Source organism: Dendrobates tinctorius, unplaced genomic scaffold (genome assembly GCF_039654945.1).
Source record: "Dendrobates tinctorius isolate UK_male_01 unplaced genomic scaffold, ASM3965494v1 ptg000059l, whole genome shotgun sequence".
In the NCBI taxonomy this organism is placed as follows: Eukaryota; Metazoa; Chordata; class Amphibia; order Anura; family Dendrobatidae; genus Dendrobates; species Dendrobates tinctorius.
The window spans coordinates 6,580,085-6,606,034 of NW_027361727.1; the positions used below are offsets into that span (position 1 = coordinate 6,580,085).

The 25,950-nt window shown below is 42.2% G+C and overlaps 1 protein-coding gene and 1 long non-coding RNA gene across 8 annotated transcripts in view; one reads left to right on the top strand and one right to left on the bottom strand.

Annotated features, from left to right (window-relative positions):
- MICAL2 (microtubule associated monooxygenase, calponin and LIM domain containing 2) overlaps positions 1–25,950 on the bottom strand; it is a 318,733-nt gene that overhangs the window by 258,244 nt on the left and 34,539 nt on the right. The window lies entirely within an intron of this gene.
- On the top strand, positions 5,617–22,856 carry LOC141092319 (uncharacterized). 2 transcript variants are annotated; one of them, XR_012232763.1, is made up of 3 exons: positions 5,617–5,748; positions 19,078–19,161; positions 22,663–22,856. It is a non-coding gene; the product is annotated as an uncharacterized lncRNA (long non-coding RNA). The 2 variants fall into 2 exon arrangements; XR_012232762.1 differs by having other exon boundaries at positions 5,660–5,748; positions 19,058–19,161.

Here is a 25,950-nt window from a genome sequence, read left to right on the forward strand (position 1 = left end):
TAGACACTACTATGAGTGTGGCACTATAGACACTACTGTGAGTGTGGCACTATAGACACTACTGTGAGTGTGGCACTATAGACACTACTGTGAGTGTGGCACTATAGACACTACTGTGAGTGTGGCACTATAGACACTACTGTGAGTGTGGCACTATAGATACTACTATGATTGTGGCACTATAGACACTACTGTGAGTGTGGCACTATAGACACTACTGTGAGTGTGGCACTATAGACACTACTGTGAGTGTGGCACTATAGACACTACTGTGAGTGTGGCACTATAGACACTACTGTGAGTGTGGCACTATAGACACTACTGTGAGTGTGGCACTATAGACACTACTGTGAGTGTGGCACTACAGACACTGCTATGAGTGTGGCACTATAGACACTACTATGAGTGTGGCACTATAGACACTACTATGATTGTGGCACTATAGACACTACTGTGAGTGTGGCACTATAGACACTACTGTGAGTGTGGCACTATAGACACTACTGTGAGTGTGGCACTACAGACACTGCTATGAGTGTGGCACTATAGACACTACTATGAGTGTGGCACTATAGACACTACTATGATTGTGGCACTATAGACACTACTGTGAGTGTGGCACTATAGACACTACTGTGAGTGTGGCACTATAGACACTACTGTGAGTGTGGCACTATAGACACTACTGTGAGTGTGGCACTATAGACACTACTGTGAGTGTGGCACTATAGATACTACTATGAGTGTGGCACTATAGACACTACTATGAGTGTGGCACTATAGACACTGCTGTGAGTGTGGCACTACAGACACTGCTGTGAGTGTGGCACTACAGACACTACTGTGAGTGTGGCACTACAGACACTGCTATGAATGTGGCACTACAGACACTGCTATGAGTGTGGCACTACAGACACTGCTATGAATCTGGCACTACAGACACTGCTATGAATGTGACACTACAGACACTGCTATGAGTGTGGCACTACAGACACTGCTATGAATGTGGCACTACAGACACTGCTATGAGTGTGGCACTACAGACACTGCTATGAATGTGGAACTACAGACACTGCTATGAATGTGGCACTACAGACACTGCTATGAGTGTGGCACTATAGACACTGCTATGAGTGTGGCACTACAGACACTACTATGAGTGTGGCACTATAGACACTGCTGTGAGTGTGGCACTACAGACACTACTGTGAGTGTGGCACTACAGACACTACTATGATTGTGGCACTATAGACACTACTATGAGTGTGGCACTATAGACACTACTGTGAGTGTGGCACTATAGACACTACTGTGAGTGTGGCACTATAGACACTACTGTGAGTGTGGCACTATAGACACTACTGTGAGTGTGGCACTATAGACACTACTGTGAGTGTGGCACTATAGATACTACTATGAGTGTGGCACTATAGACACTACTATGAGTGTGGCACTATAGACACTGCTGTGAGTGTGGCACTACAGACACTGCTGTGAGTGTGGCACTACAGACACTACTGTGAGTGTGGCACTACAGACACTGCTATGAATGTGGCACTACAGACACTGCTATGAGTGTGGCACTACAGACACTGCTATGAATGTGGCACTACAGACACTGCTATGAGTGTGGCACTACAGACACTGCTATGAATGTGGCACTACAGACACTGCTATGAATGTGGCACTACAGACACTGCTATGAGTGTGGCACTATAGACACTGCTATGAGTGTGGCACTACAGACACTACTATGAGTGTGGCACTATAGACACTGCTGTGAGTGTGGCACTACAGACACTGCTATGAATGTGGCACTACAGACACTGCTATGAGTGTAGCACTACAGACACTGCTATGAGTGTGGCACTACAGACACTGCTATGAATGTGGCACTACAGACACTGCTATGAATGTGGCACTACAGACACTGCTATGAGTGTGGCACTATAGACACTGCTATGAGTGTGGCACTACAGACACTACTATGAGTGTGGCACTATAGACACTGCTGTGAGTGTGGCACTACAGACACTGCTATGAATGTGGCACTACAGACACTGCTATGAGTGTAGCACTACAGACACTGCTATGAATGTGGCACTACAGACACTGCTATGAGTGTGGCACTACAGACACTGCTATGAATGTGGCACTACAGACACTGCTATGAATGTGGCACTACAGACACTGCTATGAGTGTGGCACTACAGACACTGCTATGAATGTGGCACTACAGACACTGCTATGAATGTGGCACTACAGACACTGCTATGAGTGTGGCACTATAGACACTGCTATGAGTGTGGCACTACAGACACTACTATGAGTGTGGCACTATAGACACTGCTGTGAGTGTGGCACTACAGACACTGCTATGAATGTGGCACTACAGACACTGCTATGAGTGTGGCACTATAGACACTGCTATGAGTGTGGCACTACAGACACTGCTATGAGTGTGGCACTACAGACACTGCTATGAGTGTGGCACTACAGACACTGCTATGAGTGTGGCACTATAGACATTACAGGGAGCTTATCACTGAGCCTTGTGGGGACTACTGGAGGGTGGGATTATGGGCACTATTAGGAGGCATTATTTTCCGCACTATATTCCCAGCAGTGGTTTGAAAAGGCTAATGGTAAATATAATGCTCAGCAATTACTCATCCCATGGCATGCCTCGTGGCCTCATGTGCCCATGCTTCTTACCCATCGCCATTCTGGGGAGAGGGCATCATTTCCTTTTCCACCTCAGGGAGCATAAAGTCTGGAATCTGTTTTCATTTCGTTATCGATACAATCCCTATATAATTACAAGACGCCGGCTCATTAGCCTTCCTGTTTGTGTTATGACACACGTTATTTAGCGACAATGAATAAAGAGAAATACCCGTGCCATAGCATTACCAGTCTGTAAGAATGGCACGCAGGCGTCCTCACCCGCACACCCGGCATTGTCTTATAACAGCCATTTACTGCATCAGGGAAGGACATACCGCGCCGGATTCCTTCATTCCTGGAAATCTACAGATACATTGTTTCAACTAAGTATAAATAATTGCTACGTGTGCCACCAGCTATAGCTGGCAATGTAGATGTTAATAGTCTCTTCTACATCTCACATATAAGCAATAAAATATATGACTGCACTTGGCGGCTACAATTTTTTGTAAAAGATCAAGATTTTTCAAGGATTTTGCAATGGTAGCTGCATGACCGCTATGTCTGCAGACCCCTAGCGGAATGAGAATATTTTTTAAGTCCATTTTTATAAAAATACAATTTTGTGCATCTTTCAACATATCACTTCCATCTACAGATGTTTCTCCAGGATGTATGCCATCCCCCCCACTAGCCAAAAATTGCAACTTTTTGGGGATTTAAAAAAAAAACAACAACAAAACAAAACACACACACAACTTTTTAATCTAGCTTGCATCTATTATCGCGGCTAATCATGCCTACCTAACCACTCACATTTTAAAACTGGCAAAAAGTTGCACATTTTTGCACAAAAATATTTGTATCTTTGGAGTCTGAAAACTGGAACAAAAGCCTTGTTAAAATTCATCCTTAGGGTAGTGCCTGATGGAGCGGCTGGCTGCCTTGATGGAGCGGCTGGCTGCCTTGATGGAGCGGCTGGCTGCCTTGATGGAGCGACTGGCTGCCTTGATGGAGCGGCTGGCTGCCTTGATGGAGCGGCTGGCTGTCCTGATGGAGCAGCTGGCTGTCCTGATGGAGCGGCCGGCTGCATGTCGCCAAAACTTCGCACATCATGATAGCCCACTGCTGCGACCCCTGTCCCATCATGGGTAGGCACAGCTTTGTCCCAGCTACGGCCATAACACCGCCCCGTCTGTCTGACCGGTGGCAGTAAATGACCACACATCAGATACTTGATTGATGGTCATTTCATAGACTGTTTACACAGGAAGACTACTCTACACATGTGCACTGGAGGATTGCTAACACATCATTTATTGCGAAGGATGCAATTGTTTTTAGTACAGCGAGTCCTATTTACAGAGCATGATGTGCTGCCAAGAACAAAGATTTTTTTGGAGGGGGGCAGACCAAAAGATCGTTTCACCTGACGAACAAGCATTTTGCTCATTAGTAGGGTAACTGTCAGCCTGTTTTCATTGCATTATTAATGTTCACCAGGATCGAGAAGTATAAAAGGACTTTTAGTGTGTTCTTTTAAAGGATTCTTGGCTTGTCATTATACATTTAGCCTAGTTATTCCTTTGTCATATATGGGTCTCTGGAAGAAGAAAAAAAGCCGATCCTGCTGGTGAGACTACAAATTATTAGTTATAACAATTGGGTATAAAAATCCCACATGCTTGATCCTTAAACTGGCCAATAGCTTCCTTGCAAAATTTAGGGTCAACTAATTCCCAAAACTAGGCAATGCCTTTAATATTATCTATCCTGATGACATATCCCCTTAAAGGGAATCTGTAACTAGATTTTTTAAATGTAATCTGACAGCTGCATAATAGAGGGCAGAAGAACCTGATTCCAGTGATAATTCACTTACTGGTCTGTATGCTGCCATTTCGATAAAATCACTGTTTTCCCTAATGAAAATGTAGCAGTGCTCAGATGCAGAGCCCTGTATAACCCCGCCCACACCGCTGATTGGCAGCTTTCTGTGCACTGAGGGAAAGCTGCCAATCAGTGATAGGGGTGGGGTTATACAGAGCAACAGGACTAGGAGGCACAAAACAACTAGTCCTGTACTGATTATCTCCTGCTGATGAAACACTGATTTTATTGAAGCAGCAACACACAGCCTAGTAAGTGACACATCGTTGGTCTCCGTCCCTACAACACGCTGCTCTCAGATTATATGGCAAAAACCTGCTGACGGATTCCCTTTAAAAAATTGAAATCACAGGTTGCACAGGTTTACAACATTGCCTCGTGCTCTGGGGCATTAAAAATGTGATTAGTTTCCTATTTATTAGTCAGGAGTCAGCCCAGGGCCGCCGTCATTATGGAGTCTTCCCAGGAATTTCCTGCACAATATAATTTTACATTCTTCCATTTTATAAGGCAGGACGGCTAATTGTGCACACTACGACGCGTCTCAGATGCCGCTGCGCAGATGTTGAGTAATCAGTAACGAGGCTTCTATATGAGCTTTTACTGTGTGAACTGGCCTGTGTGCAGCCTTTCATCATCCTACTAATTACTCCAGGGAGGGATGGGATGGAAAGAATATAGGAGGATCCCAGTGTGCGCTGGGTGTGTAGTGTGGATGCAGTGAAACTGAAATAAATCTCTTCATGTGATACTGACTCTTCATTCCCAACCTTTAAAAATAAAATAAATGCCTTACCAGATGTTGCAGCCGTAGCCACAAAGATATACAGAAATATCCATAAACGCATTATGATACAAAGTATTCTTCAATATTTTATTTGGAGCTTCTACTTTTATTAACAGAATGCAAGAGGTGGTTGTGTGTAGTATACCAGCTAGGACCCAACAAAGTGAATAGCACTGAGCTGCAATACCATACCCAACCAGCGGACTAGAGTGGTGCTGTTTCTGGAAGAAAGCAGCCAAGTGTTTCAATTCACTTCCCCCACAGCAACAAACAATTAACATTTAAAGACATTGGATTCCCAGATTCACATGACTATCTAATGCCATGTGAGTGGCTGACATAAATGACTCTCTGCATCCTCAGGGTGTAACGCAATGATCTGGCACAGGCTGAGCACAGCTGAGGTTGGTATTTTTCAGCAATGCAAATTCTAGCAGCTTCTTCACTTAATTGGCAGTTTTGCTCCTTAATCTATATATTACAAAGCCACTCTTAGGTCATAACATTCTGAACGAACATGCCCAAGGTTGCAACTGTAATTTTAAACAACATGGTATAAATGCCAGGCGTTGTTCAGATTGGCACCGACAGTGAAGCTGAGCAACAGAAAAATGCTAAACTTTAATAATCTGCAAAACATAAACAAAATTACATTACTGTTCCTGTACTGATCCTGATTACATCCTGTATTATACCCCAGAGCTGCACTCACTATTCTGCTGGTGCAGTCACTGTGTACATACATTACATTACTGATCCTGAGTTACATCCTGTATTATACCCCAGAGCTGCACTCACTATTCTGCTGGCTCAGTCACTGTGTACATACATTACATTACTGATCCTGAGTTACATCCTGTATTATACCTCAGAGCTGCACTCACTATTCTGCTGGTGCAGTCACTGTGTACATACATTACATTACTGATCCTGTACTGATCCTGTATTATACTCCAGAGCTGCACTCACTATTCTGCTGGTGCAGTCATTGTGTACATACATTACATTACTGATCCTGAGCTACATCCTTATTATACCCCAGAGCTGCACTCACTATTCTGCTGGTGCAGTCACTGTGTACATACATTACATTACTGATCCTGAGTTACAACCTGTATTGTAACCCAGAGCTGCACTCACTATTCTGCTGGTGCAGTCACTGTGTACATACATTACATTACTGATCCTGAGTTACATCCTGTATTATACCCCCAGAGCTGCACTCACTATTCTGCTGGTGCAGTCACTGTGTACATACATTACATTACTGATCCTGAGTTACATCCTTATTATACCCCAGAGCTGCACTCACTATTCTGCTGGTGCAGTCACTGTGTACATACATTACATTACTGATCCTGTACTGATCCTGAGTTACATCGTGTATTATACTCCACAGCTGTACTCAGTATTCTGCTGATCCAGTCACTGTGTATATACATTACATTACTGATCCTGAGTTACATCCTGTATTATACCCCCAGAGCTGCACTCACTATTCTGCTGGTGCAGTCACTGTGTACATACATTACATTACTGATCCTGAGTTACAACCTGTATTGTAACCCAGAGCTGCACTCACTATTCTGCTGGTGCAGTCACTGTGTACATACATTACATTACTGATCCTGAGTTACATCCTGTATTATACCCCCAGAGCTGCACTCACTATTCTGCTTGTGCAGTCACTGTGTACATACATTACATTACTTATCCTGCTCAGTTGTTCAGTAGGTAGGAGAGAGGAAATCTCCCAGACTCCTCTGCTTGTTCAGTGTCTGCTCAGAGCTTTCTCTCATGGTTAACAATCTTGTAAGTGTTGTCTTTACACCAGTTACAGTACAAGCATCTGATGAAGGAAGCACAAGTTTTCCTCTACAATCTTGCTTGATAGAAACTCAATTATATTATTAGGGCTGAGCTGTTTACAAGCTTACTGACTGTTTCAATAGCTACCCAGTATAATTGTGAATGCAGCTCTGAGTTATTAGGCTACGTTCCCACAATGAATATTTGGTGAGTTTTTGATGTTGCATGAGTGGGCATAAGTTTTCTATAAATCCCATGCAGAGAAAAAACTAACCAAAAACTTAACCTTAAGCTAAATATGAAAAAAGAGAAAGAAAGAAACTTGACTATAAGTTTGTATGCATGCAGCATGTAGGCACTTGTTCACATTGGCAACTATACAGACAAAACCTAAGATAAAAACAAAGTGAGCAAATATCCTGCAGTAAGTCAATAGCAACAGTGCATGAAAATAACATAGGGTACTTAGCCAACATTGATTTGATCAAAAACGTAAAAGCCATCCCACCACGTCACGGCGACCCTAAATCGGGACCGTCCAATACTGTCTCTAGCATTGAAACTTTATTATATGTCGAATGACGTAAATGTGAATAAAGGCTGAACAGGACCGAGACCCGAATAATGGACACCCAGTCAACGTAATGTCTAGCTCAAAGAAAAGGGAGGCCACACCCTTATATGCACAGCGTGCAAAAACCCAAAAAGAAACCTAAAGAGATGAACTGGAAGATAAGTTGGTGTGCATGCAATGTGTAGGGGCAGGTTCACACTGGCCATTAAATAGACATAACCTAAGATAAAAACTGAATGCTCTGTCCTTATTCATATTTATGTCATTTGAGATATGGTAAGGTTTTAATGATATAGGATGGGACCATCCTGAGTAGGGTCACCGTGACGTGGTGGGATGACTTAAGTTTTTTTGATCAAAAAAATGTTTATTAAGTATCCTATGTTATTATCATGCACTATTGCTATTTACTTACTGCTGGGTATTTTCTCATTTAGTTTTTATTTTAGGTTTGGTCGTAAGCTAAATATGAAGATTAGGGAAGATGGCAGCATCAGATCTACTGGTTGTCAGTGGGACTGCATTCATTAAAGGGCTATTCCCATCATTAAAAGATATCATGTAGCCAAAGGAGCCAACGAGCCTGAGAACGGGGATCCACTGCACCATTGATGGTCTATGGAAGCACAAGCTCCATTCACGCAGAGGAATTTGGAACCGTTATTCTTGTGATCTGCAAGGATCTCAGTAGCCAGACCACCGGTAATCAGACATTTATCTTCTATTCTGTGGATGGTAACAAATATTCTTTACAGGATAGAACAAACCCCTGATACTGTTATCATGCCCGATGGAGGAATGACAATGCCACGAGAAACAATGAATGCAGTAAAATTCTCATAACATTCCAAGGACCTTACAAATGGGAGAAGGCGACTGCTGTGACCAACCCTATGAAAGTAGATGGTGACTAATTACAGCGATCCTATCCCTTACATACTGTATATCATAATGTGCCTTAAAGGAATTGATTGAGCCAAGTTAAATGGCAACACGTGAAAAGTGAAATAAACAAGATCGGAAATTTCTCACGAGATCAGATATATCTGCTTGATGTCCAAGATTGGAAACTCTGCATATAGATTGGGTCAGTTGAGAGCATCCGGTCCTGGGGCACCTATCTAAAAACGCCAAACCATTAATTTGTGCTCTTCATATCTTGGCTACACTGAGATAGTCTAAAACTCCACCTAAAGTATGTTCAGATCCAATGCACGAAGATCTCCCCACAGAGAAGAGAACTGGATCAACCCCTGTGTTCACCGTGGATGAGATTATGGTCTACTGGGTACAAGAAATTAGGAGATAAGGAGAGATGGGTTATAGGGCAACGCCAGCATAAAATATTAACCTTCAGATCCACCATCTTGGCGCTTTCTGTGTCATGATAGATAAAGCCAAATTACTTCTCCCTACTAGTGATGGGCGACCGTGCTCAGATAAAATACTTGATTAGGACAAGAGCATGCTCAGATAACACCTTGTCCCAGCACACTCACTCATACACTTCCACTGGGGGAAGGTAGGGAGGATGAACATGCTTAGGATGAGGTTCTTAAAAAGTATGACAACAGCAATACAGTTTTTCTCGCATCCGCTACAATATATCAATTAGGAGACCGGCTCATAATATTAGACTGGGTATTAGTAACAACCATCCGCAGCGAGAAGAATTGGGTCTTCCAACTTCTGGATGTAAGCAACAATATTTCTATTCTCTGAAGGCAAGTAGATATTTCTGTGGAATTGAAAGCCAAAATATATTAGAAAGTTGCAGAACTTTTCATGATATCATGGTCAGATAAGTTGTCCCAACTGGGACATTAATGATATATCCATACGACTTGCTAGATGAGGGTCCTACCTTTGGGATCTGCATGTGTCTTGAGGATGGAGCACAGGCGCATACTGTCACGATTAGACAGTGCAGCTCTCTCAATACTATTTTATGGCCCCATCCTTACAAAACAAGCAGATGCCAGAAGTGGGACCCTCATCTGTTTGACATACCGTACTGATACACCATCAGTCTCACAGATGCCATTACCCCTTTACGTTTCATTTTCCAAATAGAGTGCGCAGAACAGTCCAAAAGTGAACCTACAAAATGATTGAGCCTCCATATAGTGCACACAGGCAGCCCAACACGTTGACATCACCCGCGTTTCTTTATGATGAAAGGAAAATTTCAGTAAATGGCCGTATGATCAGCCAGGACAAACGTTTCGTCTCCATCAATGTTTGAGGCTAAACGCCAATTACTGTCTGGAAGAAGACGAATCTGTCATTTTATTGCCATAAACCTGAATGCGATAAATAATAATACATGAGATCCCATCTGACAGCCGCCTCCTGTCGCAAAACCCCATCTTATCTCTGACTAAGGCTGGAGTCACACACAACGTATAAAAATATGGTCCGTTTTACTCGGACGGGAATTGCAGAAATGTTCCCTGAACAGTGATCCGTATGTCATCCGTGTGCAATGCGAGGATGCGATTTTCTCGCATGTAAGCATCCGTGTGACATCCGTATGGCGAGATTTTCTCGCCAGCTTCCAAAATGGACATATAATGGGTCCATGGGTTCAAATATACGTGAAAAAAAATACAGTTATATACAATATATATCAGTGAGACACACACACATATATATATATTTCATACAGAGTTAGATAGCAGAATAGCCAATAATTCAATTGCCAGCTTCTGTAAAATCATTACAGAACCCGACAGGATACGAGACCTGGTTTACATACAGTAAACCATTGCGTATTTATTATATTTATACATGTCCCTCACTAATAATGTAAGTAGTGTGTGTGTAAAATTTTGGAGCTGTAGGTGTTAAATTAAAGGATTAATTCACGGAAAAAAATGGTGTGAGCTCCTGCGCAATTTTCTCCGCCAGAGAGGAGAAACCAGTGACTGAGGGCAGATATTAATAGCCTAGAGAGGGACCATGGCTATTGCCTCCCCCCCGGCTAAAAAAAAATCTGCCCCCAGCCACCCCAATTCCGGCACTTAGCCTCTTGCTATTGTAAGGTGACAATAAGACTGGTGAATAATATAATGGAGAGGTGTCAATAAGACACCTATCCGTTATTAAACCAATAGTATGAAAGGGTTAAAAAAAACACACATTAGGAATAAAGAGTTTTAATTAAATAAACACACATTTTTGCCATCTTTATTTAACTCCCAATCCAATCAAAGCCCTTGTTCTCCTGTAAAAAGTCCAAAGTAAAAAAGCAACAATATCCCATACCTGTCCGCCATACAGTCATGTCCCACGCTGCAATCCATCTCAAGGGATTAAATAGTTTACAACCAGAAGCGGTGCTAATGCTGCAGCCCTGGTTGTAAACCACTGCGGAATGACTGAGAAGCTGCCTGCACAGCCTCCCCGCCTGCCCGGACATGAACCCATTAGCGTGGGAAAGTTTCTGAACATTTTCCCACGCCGTCAGTGCACCTCAGGTCAGGCAGGGAGTCTGCGCAGCCTTAGTAACTACTGCTGACATCACAGACGCTGCGCACACTCCCTGCCTTACCCGCGGTGAACTGACAGTGTGGGAAAATGTTCAGAAACTTTCCCATGCTAATGAGTTAATATCCGGTCAGGTGGGGAGGCTGTGCAGGCAGCTTCTCAGTCATTCCACAGTGGTTTACAGCCAGGGCAGCAGCATTAGCACCACTCCCGGTTGTAAATTATTTAACCCCTTCAGATGGATTGCAGTATGGGACTTGACTGTACAGCGGACAGGTATGGGATATTGTTGCTTTTTTATTTTGTTTTTTCTTTTTACAGGAGAACAAGGGCTTTGATTGGATTGGGAGTTAAAGGTGGCAAAAATGTGTGATTATTTATTTAAAACGCTTTATTCTTAATGTAAGTGTTTTTTTTAACCCTTTCATACTAGTGGATTAATAATGGATAGGAGTCTTATTGACAACTCTCCATTATTCACCAGGCTTAATGTCACCTTACAATAGCAAGGTGACATTAACCCCTTATTACCCCATATGCCTCTGCTACAAAGCAGTGGGAAGAGAGAGGTTAAGCACCAGACTTGGCGCATCTTATATATGCGCCTTTTCTGGAGTGGCTGGGGGCAGATTTTTTTTTAGCCAGGAAGGGCCAATAACCATGGTCCCTCTCTAGGCTATTAATATCTGCCCTCAGTCATTGACTTTCCCTCTCTGGTGGAGAAAATTGCGAGGGATCCTACACCATTTTTTTCCATGAATTAATCCTTTAATTTAACACCTACAGTCCCAAAATTTTACACACACACTACTTACATTATTAGTGAGGGACATATATAAATCTAACGGATATGCAATGGTTTACTGTATGTAAACCATGTCTCGTATCCTGTCAGGTTCTGTAATGATTTTATAGATGCCGACAATTGAATTATCACCTATTCTGCTATCTATATCTCTATGAAATATAAATATACTATGTACACACACACATACACTAGCTGAAGAGCCCGGCGCTGCCTGAGCATAGTAACTAATTGTGATTAGTTATAGCAAATTATAATTATCCTCCATCCCATAGTCCCGTGCCCATATACCCATCATACATATCCACGATCCCATAGGCCCGTGCCCATATACCCATCATACATATCCTCCATCGCATAGTCGAGTGCCGATATACCCATCACACATCCTCCATCTCATAGTCCCATGCCCATATACCCATAATACATATCCTCCATCCCATAGTCCCGTCCCCATATACCCATCATACATCCGCCATCCCATAGTCCCGTGTCCATATACCCGTCATAAATATCCTCCATCCCATAGTCCAGTGCCCATATACCCATCACACATCCTCCATCCCATAGTCCAGTGCCCATATACCCATCATCCATATCCTCCATCTCATAGTCCCATGCCCATATACCCGTCACACATATCCTCCATCCCATAGTCCCATGCCCATCATACCCGTCATAGATATCCTCCATCCCATAGTCCCGTGCCCATATATCCTCCATCCCAGAGTCCAGTGCCCATATACCTATCACACATCCTCCATCCCATAGTCCCGTGGCCATATACCCGTCATACATATCCTCCATCCCATAGTCCAGTGCCCATATACCCATCACACATCCTCCATCCCATAGTCAACCATTATGACATCATAATGAGCGGCGTGGCTTGCAACCTATGATGACATCAGCGTCACCATGGCAACCATTATGACATCATAATGAGGGGCGGGGCTTTATACACACTTTTTCCCCATTATGTAGATAGTGGCAAAATTGTTTGGTGAATTGGAACACGCGGGGTTAAAATTTCGCCTCACAACATGGCCTAGGACGCTCTCGGGGCCCAGACGTGTGACTGTGCCAAATTTTGTGGCTGTAGCTGCGACGGTGCGGATGCCAATCCCGGACATACACACACACATACACACACTTGAGCTTTATATATAAGATATACAGTGCCTTACTAAAGTATTCGGCCCCCTGAAACTTTTCAACCTTTCCCCACATATCATGCTTCAAACATAAAGATACCAAATGTAAATTTTTGGTGAAGAATCAACAACAAGTGGGACACAATTGTGAAGTTGAACGAAATTTATTGGTAATTTTAATTTTTTGTGGAGTCAAAAACTGAAAAGTGGGACGGGCAATATTATTCGGCCCCTGTAACTTAATACTTTGTTGCGCCACCGTTTGCAGCGATTACAGCTGCAAGTCGCTTGGGGTATGTCTCTATCAGTTTTTTACATCGAGAGACTGAAATTCTTGCCCATTCTTCCTTGGAAAACAGCTCGAGCTCAGTGAGGTTTGATGCAGATCGTTTGTGAACAGCAGTTTTCAGCTCTTTCCAGAGATTCTCGATTGGATTCAGATCTGGACTTTGACTTGGCCATTCTAACATCTGGATACGTTTATTTGTGAACCATTCCATTGTAGTATTTGCTTCATGTTTGGGATCATTGTCTTGTTGTAAGACAAATCTCCGTCCCAGTCTCAGGTCTTTTGCAGACTCCAACAGGTTTTCTTCAACAATGGTCCTGTATTTGGCTCCATCCATCTTCCCATCAATTTTAACCAGCTTCCCTGTCCCTGCTGAAGAAAAGCAGACCCAAACCATGATGCTGCTACCACCATGTTTGATAGTGGGGATGGTGATGAGCTGTGTTGCCTTTATGCCAAACATATCGTTTAGCATTGTTGCCAAAAAGTTCGATTTTGGTTCCATCTGGCAAGAACACCTTCTTCCACATGGTTGGTGTGTCTCCCAGGTGGCTTGTTGCAAACTTTAAACAACACTTTTTATGGATATCTTTGAGAAATGGCTTTCTTCTTGCCACTCTTCCATAAAGGCCAGATTTGTGCAGTGTATGACTGATTGTTGTCCTATGGACAGACTGTCCCACCTCAGCTGTAGATCTCTGCAGTTCATCCAGAGTGATCATGGGCCTCTTGGCTGCATCTCTGATCAGTCTTCTCCTTGTTTGAGATGAAAGTTTAGAGGGACGGCCGGGTCTCTGTAGATTTGCAGTGGTATGATACTCCTTCCATTTCAATATGATTGCTTGCACAGTGCTCCTTGGGATGTTTAAAGTTTTGGAAATCATTTCGCATCCAAATCCGGCTTTAAACTTCTCCACAACAGTATCACGGACCTGCCTGTTGTGTTCCTTGATCTTCATGATGCTCTCTGTCCTTCAAACAGAACCCTGAGACTACCACAGAGCAGGTGCATTTATACAGAGACTTGATTACACACGTGTATTATATTTATCATTATTAGTCATTTAGGACAACATTGGATCATTCAGAGATCCACAGTGAACTTCTGGAGTGAGTTTGCTGCACTGAAAGTAAAGGGGCCGAATAATATTGCACGCCCCACTTTTCAGTTTTTGAATTTCCACAAAAATTTAAAATAACCAATAAATTTCGTTCAGCTTCACAATTGTGTCCCACTTGTTGTTGATCCTTCACCAAAAATTTACATTTGGTATCTTTATGTTTGAAGCATGATATGTGGGAAAAGGTTGAAAAGTTCCAGGGTCCGAATACTTTCGCAAGACACTGTGTGTATGTGTATATATATTAGCTATGAATCCGTTCTACGCCCGAGTGGCGAGCATTTTTATTGGTATATGGTCTCCCATCCTGGTATGTGCTGCCCCCTCCTATCCTGGTGTGCAAGGCACCCCTCATCCCTACCCTGGTAAGCATGGCACCCTCATACCCTCACCCCCCCCCAATCCTGGTAAGCATGGGACCCTATTCCTCATCCTGGTATGCATGGTCCCCTCCCCCTCTTTTCGTGGTATGCATGGTCCCCTCACTCCCCTTTCGTGGTATGCATGGTCCCCTCACCCCCCTTTCGTGGTATGCATGGTCCCCTCACCCCCCAATCTTGGTATGCATGGTCCCATCACCCCCCAATCCTGGTATGCATGGTCTCCTCATTCCCAATCCTGGTATGCATGGTCCTCTCACCCCCAATCCTGGTATGCGTGATCCCCTCACCCCCCTTTCCTGGTATGCGTGGTTCCCTCACCCCCCTTTCGTGGTATGCGTGGTCCCCTCACTCCCCTTTCCTGGTATGCATGGTCCCCTCACCCCTATTAAACTATACACATACAAAAAAAAACATTTATACTCACCCTTCTTTCCTGTGCTCCAGTGCTGTCACGTTCTGCTGGAGGCCGGGGGAGGAGTCTAGTGCCAGAGTACGCGCATGCCCATAGCGCTGTCCAGCGCCATATTTCTGAAGACACACTGCAAATGTGTCTTCAGTAAAATGACGCCGGATCGCGCTATGCGCATGCGCGACTCTGACCGCACTGCTGCCCTGCTCTCCGCCTGAAGAGAAGCGCCGCAGCAACGCTCCTCCCGGTCAGGTAAGTATGTATGTATGGTGCCCGAGATCACGGTATATCCGCATACCGCCATCTCCGGGCGCCATACACACTTCTCACCGCTGGATGTCTCATTCTGTCTGGAGCCACACTGCGCAGGAGCGTCACGCTTGCGCAGTCTATAAAGGCTTCGGACAGAGTGACGCTTACAGTGTTATATTATAGATATATACCTATACTATGTTTATACATGTATTCTACCTATTCGAGTTTAACCTGTCAGTGTGATTTTACTGTATCGCGCACTGAATTGCCGGCTTTTCTAAAGGACACCGGGTGCGTATTTCTCGCAGGTCACACTGATGGTCAGTGTGTAATCCGTTTTTTTCTCGCACCCATAGACTTGCACTGGTGAGTCTCAGGCATAATACGGTGCAAATCGCAGCATACTGCGATTTTACCCGCACGAATAATACGGGCGAGAAAAAAAAAAAAAAAAATCGCATGATGGGAGGCTGCCCTATAGGTTATCATTGGGACAAGAGCTAAGCGATTTTTTCTCGCATAGCACTCGTCCATATCTCTCTCTAGTGTGACTCCGGCCTAACAGGGTAAACAGCTCGGGAGCTTTCTTATTATATAGGGACAGACAGGCGCAGCAACATTGTCCTCCATTCTTAATATTTACCTGCTCAGGTCTAAAGTTCCTTCCTTGCTTCCAACTCTCAGTCTAGTATTACTGCTGGCTAAAGCCAGAGATAAGGTAGAGATATCACTGCTAGTGTTACAAAATGTGCAATGTGCATTTCCCTTAGGGACTGGTCAAAATACAGAGAACAATGGGGAAAGATTAAGTAATAATAATAATAAATAAGAATCTTTATTTTTATATAGTGCAAACATATTCCGCAGCACTTTACAGTTTGCACACATTTTCATCACTGTCCCTGATGGGGCTCACAATCTAAATTCCCTATCAGTATGTCTTTGGAGTGTGGGAGGAAAACGGAGTACCAGGAGGAAACCCACGCAAACACAGGGAGAACATACAAACTCCTTGCAGATGTTGGCCTTGGTGGGATTCGAACCCAGGCTAACCACTGAGCCACCGTGCTGCTGCTGATTAAGTATTCTAGACAACCTCAAATTTTGGCAAAAAAACCCTCCACCTAAATGTGGTTACAAAAAACCAAGCTAGCCCAGAAGAGGTGTAAAGTTTAGGTCCAATATCTTTAATACGATGTGCCACATTTTTCAAGAGTCACTGTGATAAATTTGGTACATTTTAACAGCCACTAGTCTAAATGTGCAGTGTCTGAATATCGCACAGGATTAGTAAATCTGCTGCAGTGTGTTCACTCTGCAAATCCTGACAACTGCATCACAAGAGAAATCTAAACCTGCAGATACTATGTATAATCTTTTTTCCAAGCAAAGAGATTTCCTCTATTATAGCTGAGTAATGCAGTACGGTCCTACGTGAGGAGGGAAATTAAAGTGATTACTGCTCATATCTGGTTCACAAATCCAGTTGTTTACAAGAATATAACTACTATAATACTGCCCCTATGTACAAGAATATAACTACTATAATACTGCCTCTATGTACAAGAATATAACTACTATAATACTGCCCCCTATGTACAAGAATATAACTACTATAATACTGCCCCCTATGTTCAAGAATATAACTACTATAATACTGCCCCCTATGTACAAGAATATAACTACTATAATACTGCCCCCTATGTACAAGAATATAACTACTATAATACTGCTCCTATGTACAAGAATATAACTACTATAATACTGCTCCTATGTACAAGAATATAACTACTATAATACTGTCCCCTATGTACAAGAATATAACTACTATAATACTGCTCCTATGTACAAGAATATAACTACTATAATACTGCTCCTATGTACAAGAATATAACTACTATAATACTGCTCCTATGTACAAGAATATAACTACTATAATACTGCCTCCTATGTACAAGAATATAACTACTGTAATACTGCCCCCTATGTACAAGAATATAACTACTATAATACTGCTCCTATGTACAAGAATATAACTACTATAATACTGCCTCCTATGTACAAGAATATAACTACTGTAATACTGCCCCCTATGTACAAGAATATAACTACTATAATACTGCTCCTATGTACAAGAATATAACTACTATAATACTGCCCCCTATGTACAAGAATATAACTACTATAATACTGCCCCCTATGTACAAGAATATAACTACTATAATACTGCCCCCTATGTACAAGAATATAACTACTATAATACTGCCCCCTATGTACAAGAATATAACTACTATAATACTGCTCCTATGTATAAGAATATAACTACTATAATACTACACTTATATACAAGAATATAACTACTATAATACTGCCCCCTATGTACAAGAATATAACTACTATAATACTGCTCCTATGTACAGGAATATAACTACTATAATACTGCCCCTATGTACAAGAATATAACTACTATAATACTGCTCCTATGTACAAGAATATAACTACTATAATACTGCCCCCTATGTACAAGAATATAACTACTATAATACTGCTCCTATGTACAAGAATATAACTACTATAATACTGCCCCCTATGTACAGGAATATAACTACTATAATACTGCCCCCTATGTACAAGAATATAACTACTATAATACTGCTCCTATGTACAAGAATATAACTACTATAATACTGCCCCCTATGTACAAGAATATAACTACTATAATACTGCTCCTATGTACAAGAATATAACTACTATATTACTGATCCTATGTACAAGAATATAACTACTATAATACTGCCCCCTATGTACAAGAATATAACTACTATAATACTGCCCCTATATACAAGAATATAACTACTATAATACTGCTCCACTATGTACAAGAATATAACTACTATAATACTGCTCCTATGTACAAGAATATAACTACTATAATACTGCCTCTATGTACAAGAATATAACTACTATAATACTGCTCCCTATGTACAAGAATATAACTACTATAATACTGCCCCTATATACAAGAATATAACTACTATAATACTGCCCCCTATGTACAAGAATATAACTACTATAATACTGCTCCTATGTACAAGAATATAACTACTATAATACTGCCCCCTATGTACAAGAATATAACTACTATAATACTGCTCCTATGTACAAGAATATAACTACTATAATACTGCCCCCTATGTACAAGAATATAACTACTATAATACTGCTCCTATGTACAAGAATATAACTACTATAATACTGCTCCTATGTATAAGAATATAACTACTATAATACTACACTCAAGAATATAACTACTATAAGAGCACTCATAAGTCCTGTGAGTATGGAGCTGTACCGGTGCAGAGTTGTGATACATGGTGTTTTTTCTATTATTACATGGATTCACTTTCTGCATTTCTATGTAACAGATATTGCGGTTATGTTGCAGATGTGGCACAGACAGCAGAAATCGGGCTCAGCTAAGAATTACAGGGCGTCATTGCTTTGTGGTGGACGTGTCTCATCCTGTGAGGTCAGTGGCGGCTGAAGGGTACAGTCCTCAGTTATTAAATGCCAGAACTGCTACTATAAAAATATCAGTCAGTCCGGTCCATGGGGTCTGAGTGTGAAAAAACCCCAAAAATGTTCCCAATTCAATGCTAGTCAGATATATTACTGCACTAACAGAAGGACTTACAGTGAGGAAAAAAAGTATTTAGTCAGTCAGCAATAGTGCAAGTTCCACCACTTAAAAAGATGAGAGGCGTCTGTAATTTACATCATAGGTAGACCTCAACTATGGGAGACAAACTGAGAAAAAAAAATCCAGAAAATCACATTGTCTGTTTTTTTTTCATTTTATTTGCATATTATGGTGGAAAATAAGTATTTGGTCAGAAACAAGCAATCAAGATTTCTGGCTCTCACAGACCTGTAACTTCTTCTTTAAGAGTCTCCTCTTTCCTCCACTCATTACCTGTAGTAATGGCACCTGTTTAAACTTGTAATCAGTATAAAAAGACACCTGTGCACACCCTCAAACAGTCTGACTCCAAACTCCACTATGGTGAAGACCAAAGAGCTGTCAAAGGACACCAGAAACAAAATTGTAGCCCTGCACCAGGCTGGGAAGACTGAATCTGCAATAGCCAACCAGCTTGGAGTGAAGAAATCAACTGTGAGAGCAATAATTAGAAAATGGAAGACATACAAGACCACTGATAATCTCCCTCGATCTGGTGCTCCACGCAAAATCCCACCCCGTGGGGTCAGAATGATCACAAGAACGGTGAGCAAAAATCCCAGAACCACGCGGGGGGACCTAGTGAATGAACTGCAGAGAGCTGGGACCAATGTAACAAGGCCTACCATAAGTAACACACTACGCCACCATGGACTCAGATCCTGCAGTGCCAGACGTGTCCCACTGCTTAAGCCTGTACATGTCCGGGCCCGTCTGAAGTTTGCTAGAGAGCATTTGGATGATCCAGAGGAGTTTTGGGAGAATGTCCTATGGTCTGATGAAACCAAACTGGAACTGTTTGGTAGAAACACAACTTGTCGTGTTTGGAGGAAAAAGAATACTGAGTTGCATCCATCAAACACCATACCTACTGTAAAGCATGGTGGTGGAAACATCATGCTTTGGGGCTGTTTCTCTGCAAAGGGGCCAGGACGACTGATCCGGGTACATGAAAGAATGAATGGGGCCATGTATCGTGAGATTTTGAGTGCAAACCTCCTTCCATCAGCAAGGACATTGAAGATGAAACGTGGCTGGGTCTTTCAACATGACAATGATCCAAAGCACACCGCCAGGGCAACGAAGGAGTGGCTTCGTAAGAAGCATTTCAAGGTCCTGGAGTGGCCTAGCCAGTCTCCAGATCTCAACCCTATAGAAAACCTTTGGAGGGAGTTGAAAGTCCGTGTTGCCAAGCGAAAAGCCAAAAACATCACTGCTCTAGAGGAGATCTGCATGGAGGAATGGGCCAACATACCAACAACAGTGTGTGGCAACCTTGTGAAGACTTACAGAAAACGTTTGACCTCTGTCATTGCCAACAAAGGATATATCACAAAGTATTGAGATGAAATTTTGTTTCTGACCAAATACTTATTTTCCACCATAATATGCAAATAAAATGAAAAAAATACAGACAATGTGATTTTCTGGATTTTTTTTTCTCAGTTTGTCTCCCATAGTTGAGGTCTACCTATGATGTAAATTACAGACGCCTCTCATCTTTTTAAGTGGTGGAACTTGCACTATTGCTGACTGACTAAATACTTTTTTTCCCCACTGTAAAAGGGAACTCCATCCCAATCTGAATATCCCGATTCGCTTTTCTTACTGCATTTGCCCTCTTATATTTATATACTTGGGGTTTATACCCCGAACCTCTGTGTCTGCAAATTGTGATCCTGATTCGGCTTTTATCCTTAGTCATGTCGCAAGGCTCGTTAAAGGGTCGATATTGACTTGTAGGATTGCTACTTCCAATAGGGGGCGCTAGAGTTCATATCATACTTGGGGTTATCAATTTTGGAGACAGGCGGAAAACATTGGATTAGATTTCGCCCATACAATGCATTAACCAACAATACATGACCGCCATTTACAATAGTCTATTGTTCGCTGTTATCAGTCGTTTCAGGAAAAGCTGACTATCAAACAGATTATTGCGATCTACCGCTCTCTGTTATCAGCCAGTGTCATTTTATGGAGGTATGATTATAGAAATTAAACTTGTATTTATGCATTTATTATTTACACTTAGTTGTTCCATTAAGACGCCGAATGAATATAACATGAATATCGGGATACAACGTTTCAATACATTTTTGTTTGCGTGGGCGCGGACGCCGGGTAATGAGCAACAGATACATGTGGCGTGACGTTATACCGCACTTCCTGCGCACATGGGCTATAAAAAAAAGTGCAGTCACTTATTAATATCCCAGCGTATGTAACGAGCCCTGGTGTCCTCTGCAACGAGGACGGATGAGTCTGTGGGAGGTTAATAGTGAATTCTGGATGAATAAGACAATATTAATGGCAGAAAAGTTGGTGCCTAATCCCTAAATTTAGACAGTCCTCACCACATCATCCATCTGACGTGGCCTCATAAGTCTTGCTGTGTTACTGTTAACCCTAGGCACATACAGTCACACTGAGCCTCCCTTTATGGATGCAGATTTGTAGTGACTGTGCAGCTTTCCATTTGATTAGTCAGCAAAGGTCAGAAATGTGGGGAGACTGTTGCTCTTAAAGAGATTGGGGGGCGTCCAGTCCGATCATTGGGATCCACTGACTCTGAGAATGGGGCTCTGAAATGCCCCGTCGGCATGGTGTTTTGGCAGCAATCTCTGGCAGTCCCATAGAGAATGAATGAAAATGACCCTTTAAAGGGGTGTTCTCAAGTTTGGAAGTAATCCATGGGATAGGGGACAACTTTCTGATTGCTGGTGGTCTGACTGCCATGGCCCCCCCCCAGCGATCCTGAAAACCGGAGGTCTGAAAAGCTTTGGCTGAATGAAGCAATGTTCATTCATGAGCAATGCGGTTCCATTCATTCACATGGGAATGCCGAAGATCAGCCGAACGCTGTGCTCTGCAATCTCTGGCGCTCCCATTAGGTATGAATGAAGCGGTAGCACTCATTATGGACAACTGCTCCATTCCGCCGGGGCTCTTCAGAGACCTGGTTCTCAGGATCAATGGGTGGACCGTGGGGATCAAACCACCAGCAATTGGAAGATGATCCCCTATTCTGTGGATTACTTTCAAACTTAACAACACCCCTTTAAATGGTTATTTCCACTCATTTTCTATGGGACTGCCAGAGCGAGGTGAGTGCTGTCAGTGGATAAGGAATAACTTTCAAACTTAAAGAAGCTCTCCTCCTCCCATCAAAGGTTTTCTCCTCTTTATATATTGCTCTCGTCTCGTCATATTATATAGCACTGTGCAATTACAATTGCTCATTTTGCCTTTCTACCCATTTAATTCTTCTCTTTTCTCTGCTCTTTGCAGAAATCATTCCATCTTCAACTCCTGATCCAGCTGCCCACTCCTCCCTGCCATAGACTTTTGCAGTGAATCAGGACTCACACAGGGAAAATTGACCTTGAGAATTCAAATGGAATCCGCTTGCACTTTTTTTTCCGTAGATAGTAGACTACTTTCCTGTATCCAACTGAAAAGGCAAATATATCAAGAAAAAAGTGCTTCAGCTTCTTGGTTATTGGAGGGGTCGCATGAGACGGCGCATCACCACAGAAGACAGAGGCGCAATGAGACCGGAAAGGGAACCCTGCTAGAATGGTAAAATACGGCAGAAGAGTTGAGTGTCATGTTTATTAATTTTCATCATTTTAGGTCCTTTTTTTTTTTTATTATTGTGGATTTTACAACTAATCAGCAGAAAAATCTATAAGAAAAAACAGATTTGGAGTTTTTCATTGAGCTCGATCTAAGACCACAATTTTTATGCAAAACAAAACGAAAAACAGCGGGAAGAAAAAAAAAAATTCTGCAGTGCGTGGATGGGACTTAAACTCCCATCCACTGTTGCTACTTGTCGATTTTTCACGTCAAAATCCTGATGGAAAATCGGCAGCTTTTCACATACATGTGAACGTGGCTGAATGTTACACTTTGCTTTCTCCTTTCGAGAAGTCGCGGTTTATTATTTTACTTCCGCTTCCTTAGACAGTGACAACATATTTCCGGAGAGCTGTGCATAGATTGTAATCAGCTTGTACCACAAATGCGAGAGTTCCTACCATTACATGAAAAGGAGACGCGATACTGTGCAAGGATACAAATAAAAAAGGACCAGATATATAAAAACAAAGAACAAAACAAGAAAAGTGCTAATGTGCATGGATACAAATAAAAGAGTATATAAAAAACAAAATAAGAAAAGTGCTAATGTGCACGGATACAAATAAAAAAGGACCAGATATATAAAAAAAAAAAAAAAAAACAAGGAAAGTGCTAATGTGCATGGATACAAATAAAAGAGTATATAAAAAACAAAATAAGAAAAGTGCTAATGTGCATGGATACAAATAAAAGAGTATATAAAAAACAAAACAAGAAAAGTGCTAATGTGCATGGATACAAATAAAAGAGTATATAAAAAACAAAATAAGAAAAGTGCTAATGTGCACGGATACAAATAAAAAAGGACCAGATATATAAAAAAAAAAAAAACAACAGCAAGAAAAGCGGTAATGTGCACGGATACAAATAAAAGAGTAAAACTAAGAAAAGTGATACTGAGCAATATGGGAAATTGTGACTTGTGTGAGTGATATCTGTAGGAAGCCTTTGTGGCTGACGCAGCGATGCTCACCTGAATCAGCAGCAGATAACTGTGTCGTTCTGAATCACCTGGATAGAGAGAGATCCCAAAAAGGAAACGCGAGCCCCTCCGCACAGATTCCGTGTTGTATCATCGCCCTATATCATACATGTGTGAATATCTGTGAGCCACTCCCTACCATGACTCAAAGTCTACAGAAAGTCTCTGTCGTTATCGCACTTAGGCTGTGTGCACACGGTACGGATTCACCCGCTGATTTTTCTGCGCGGATTACCCTGCGGTTTACAATCTCTACAATGGAGGAGATAGTAAACCGCTGCGGAATCTGCACAAAAGAATGACATGTCAATTCTTTCTGCGAATTTGAAACCGCAGCAAAAACCGCGCGGAAAAATCCGCACCGTCTGCACAGCGGTTTCAATTTTCCATAGGCTAGAATGGTACTGTACATCACCTGCAGTTCTGCTGCGGTTCCGCAGGGCCAAATCCGCTGCACATCCGCAGCAGAATCCGCACCGTGTGCACACACCCTATTGGCAGGCGACACCGGGAACCTCACAATCACGAAAACAGCGCTATGACTTCATAAGGGTCGTCAGAGGGCACGTGACGGCGCTGACGCACTTATATACCGTGTCGTCAACTTCTCCGCGATCATACACTTTACGCAGAGTTTTTGAGACGTTTTTTGATTTTACTTTATTCTTCACAATTAGATGTTACAATAAATAAGATTGGGACAAAAATTTGTTTTTTTAAAAACTTCATCTAATCCTCAGTCACCAGTGAAAAAAAAAATTCAAATTTGTTGTGCCGAAATCTGTCACTTTTTTTAGTAACTTATCTGTCATATATAGTAAATTCCCACCACTATATTTTGGTTTGTGGCATATTTTTTTTTTTTTGGGGGGGGGGGGTGTCTGACTTTTTTTTGTCTTTATTTCACCTCCACCACCCGCTCCCCCCCAAAAAAAATGCCACAAACCAAAACATAGTGGTGGGAATTTACTATTTCATGCACTATATTATATGCACAGCAAGTTGTGTTACCTGGAGATCAAAAGACAGGTTCTTTAAAGCATTTTTCAGAGTTTTTCCAGAATAGGCCTGCTCAGAAAATGCTTTGCAAAAAAAAAATGTTGTGTGAACATACCCTAAGGCTACCCTGGCCACGTATTTTGCGCATGTCAGCATCCGTATGCAATCCGTATGGCGAGATTTTCTCGCCGCCTTGCAAAATGGACATATAATGGAGCCCTATGACAGGGTTTATAACAGAAACCAAAGAATAGATAAAGACACATAGAATACATATATATATATATATATATATATATATATATTCTATGTGTCTATATCTATTCTTTCGTTTCTTTATTAAACCTGTCAGTGAGTTTACTGTATAGCGCCCTGAATTGCCGGCTTTGCTAAGACACCGGGTGCGTATTTCTCGCAAGTCACGTGTGGTCCGTGTGTAATCCGTATTTTTTGCGCACCCATAGACTTCCATTGGCGTACTACGGGCGTAGTACGCTGACAATCGCAGCATGCTGCGAGTGGCACGGAGCGTAGAATACGGATGAGAAATATACGGCTGGTGCGAGGGACCCCATAGAGAATCATTGGTCCGTGTCTAATGCGTGCTTTTAGCGCCTCTCACTCGCCCGTATTCCTCGCCAGTGTGACCCCGGCCTTAGGGTGAGGACACAAGTTCAGGATTTTGATGCAGGTGTTGAAAATAAAAAGAGGAATGCATTAAAAAAAAAAAAAAAAAAGAAGAGGGGAAGTAGTGTCTTAAATAGTTTCTTTACGGTCAGGCTAGTGTCACTCGAGAGTATAGTCTGTCATCCAAGAGAATTGGGGCGATTATGCATATCACACTTTGATCAGAGCTTGATCATAATGTTGTATGATTCTCATGGATGAGAAGATGGAGAAAAAAAATGTCACCATCTCCTCCATTCTGCGAGGCTGCGGAAATCGGACTGCAC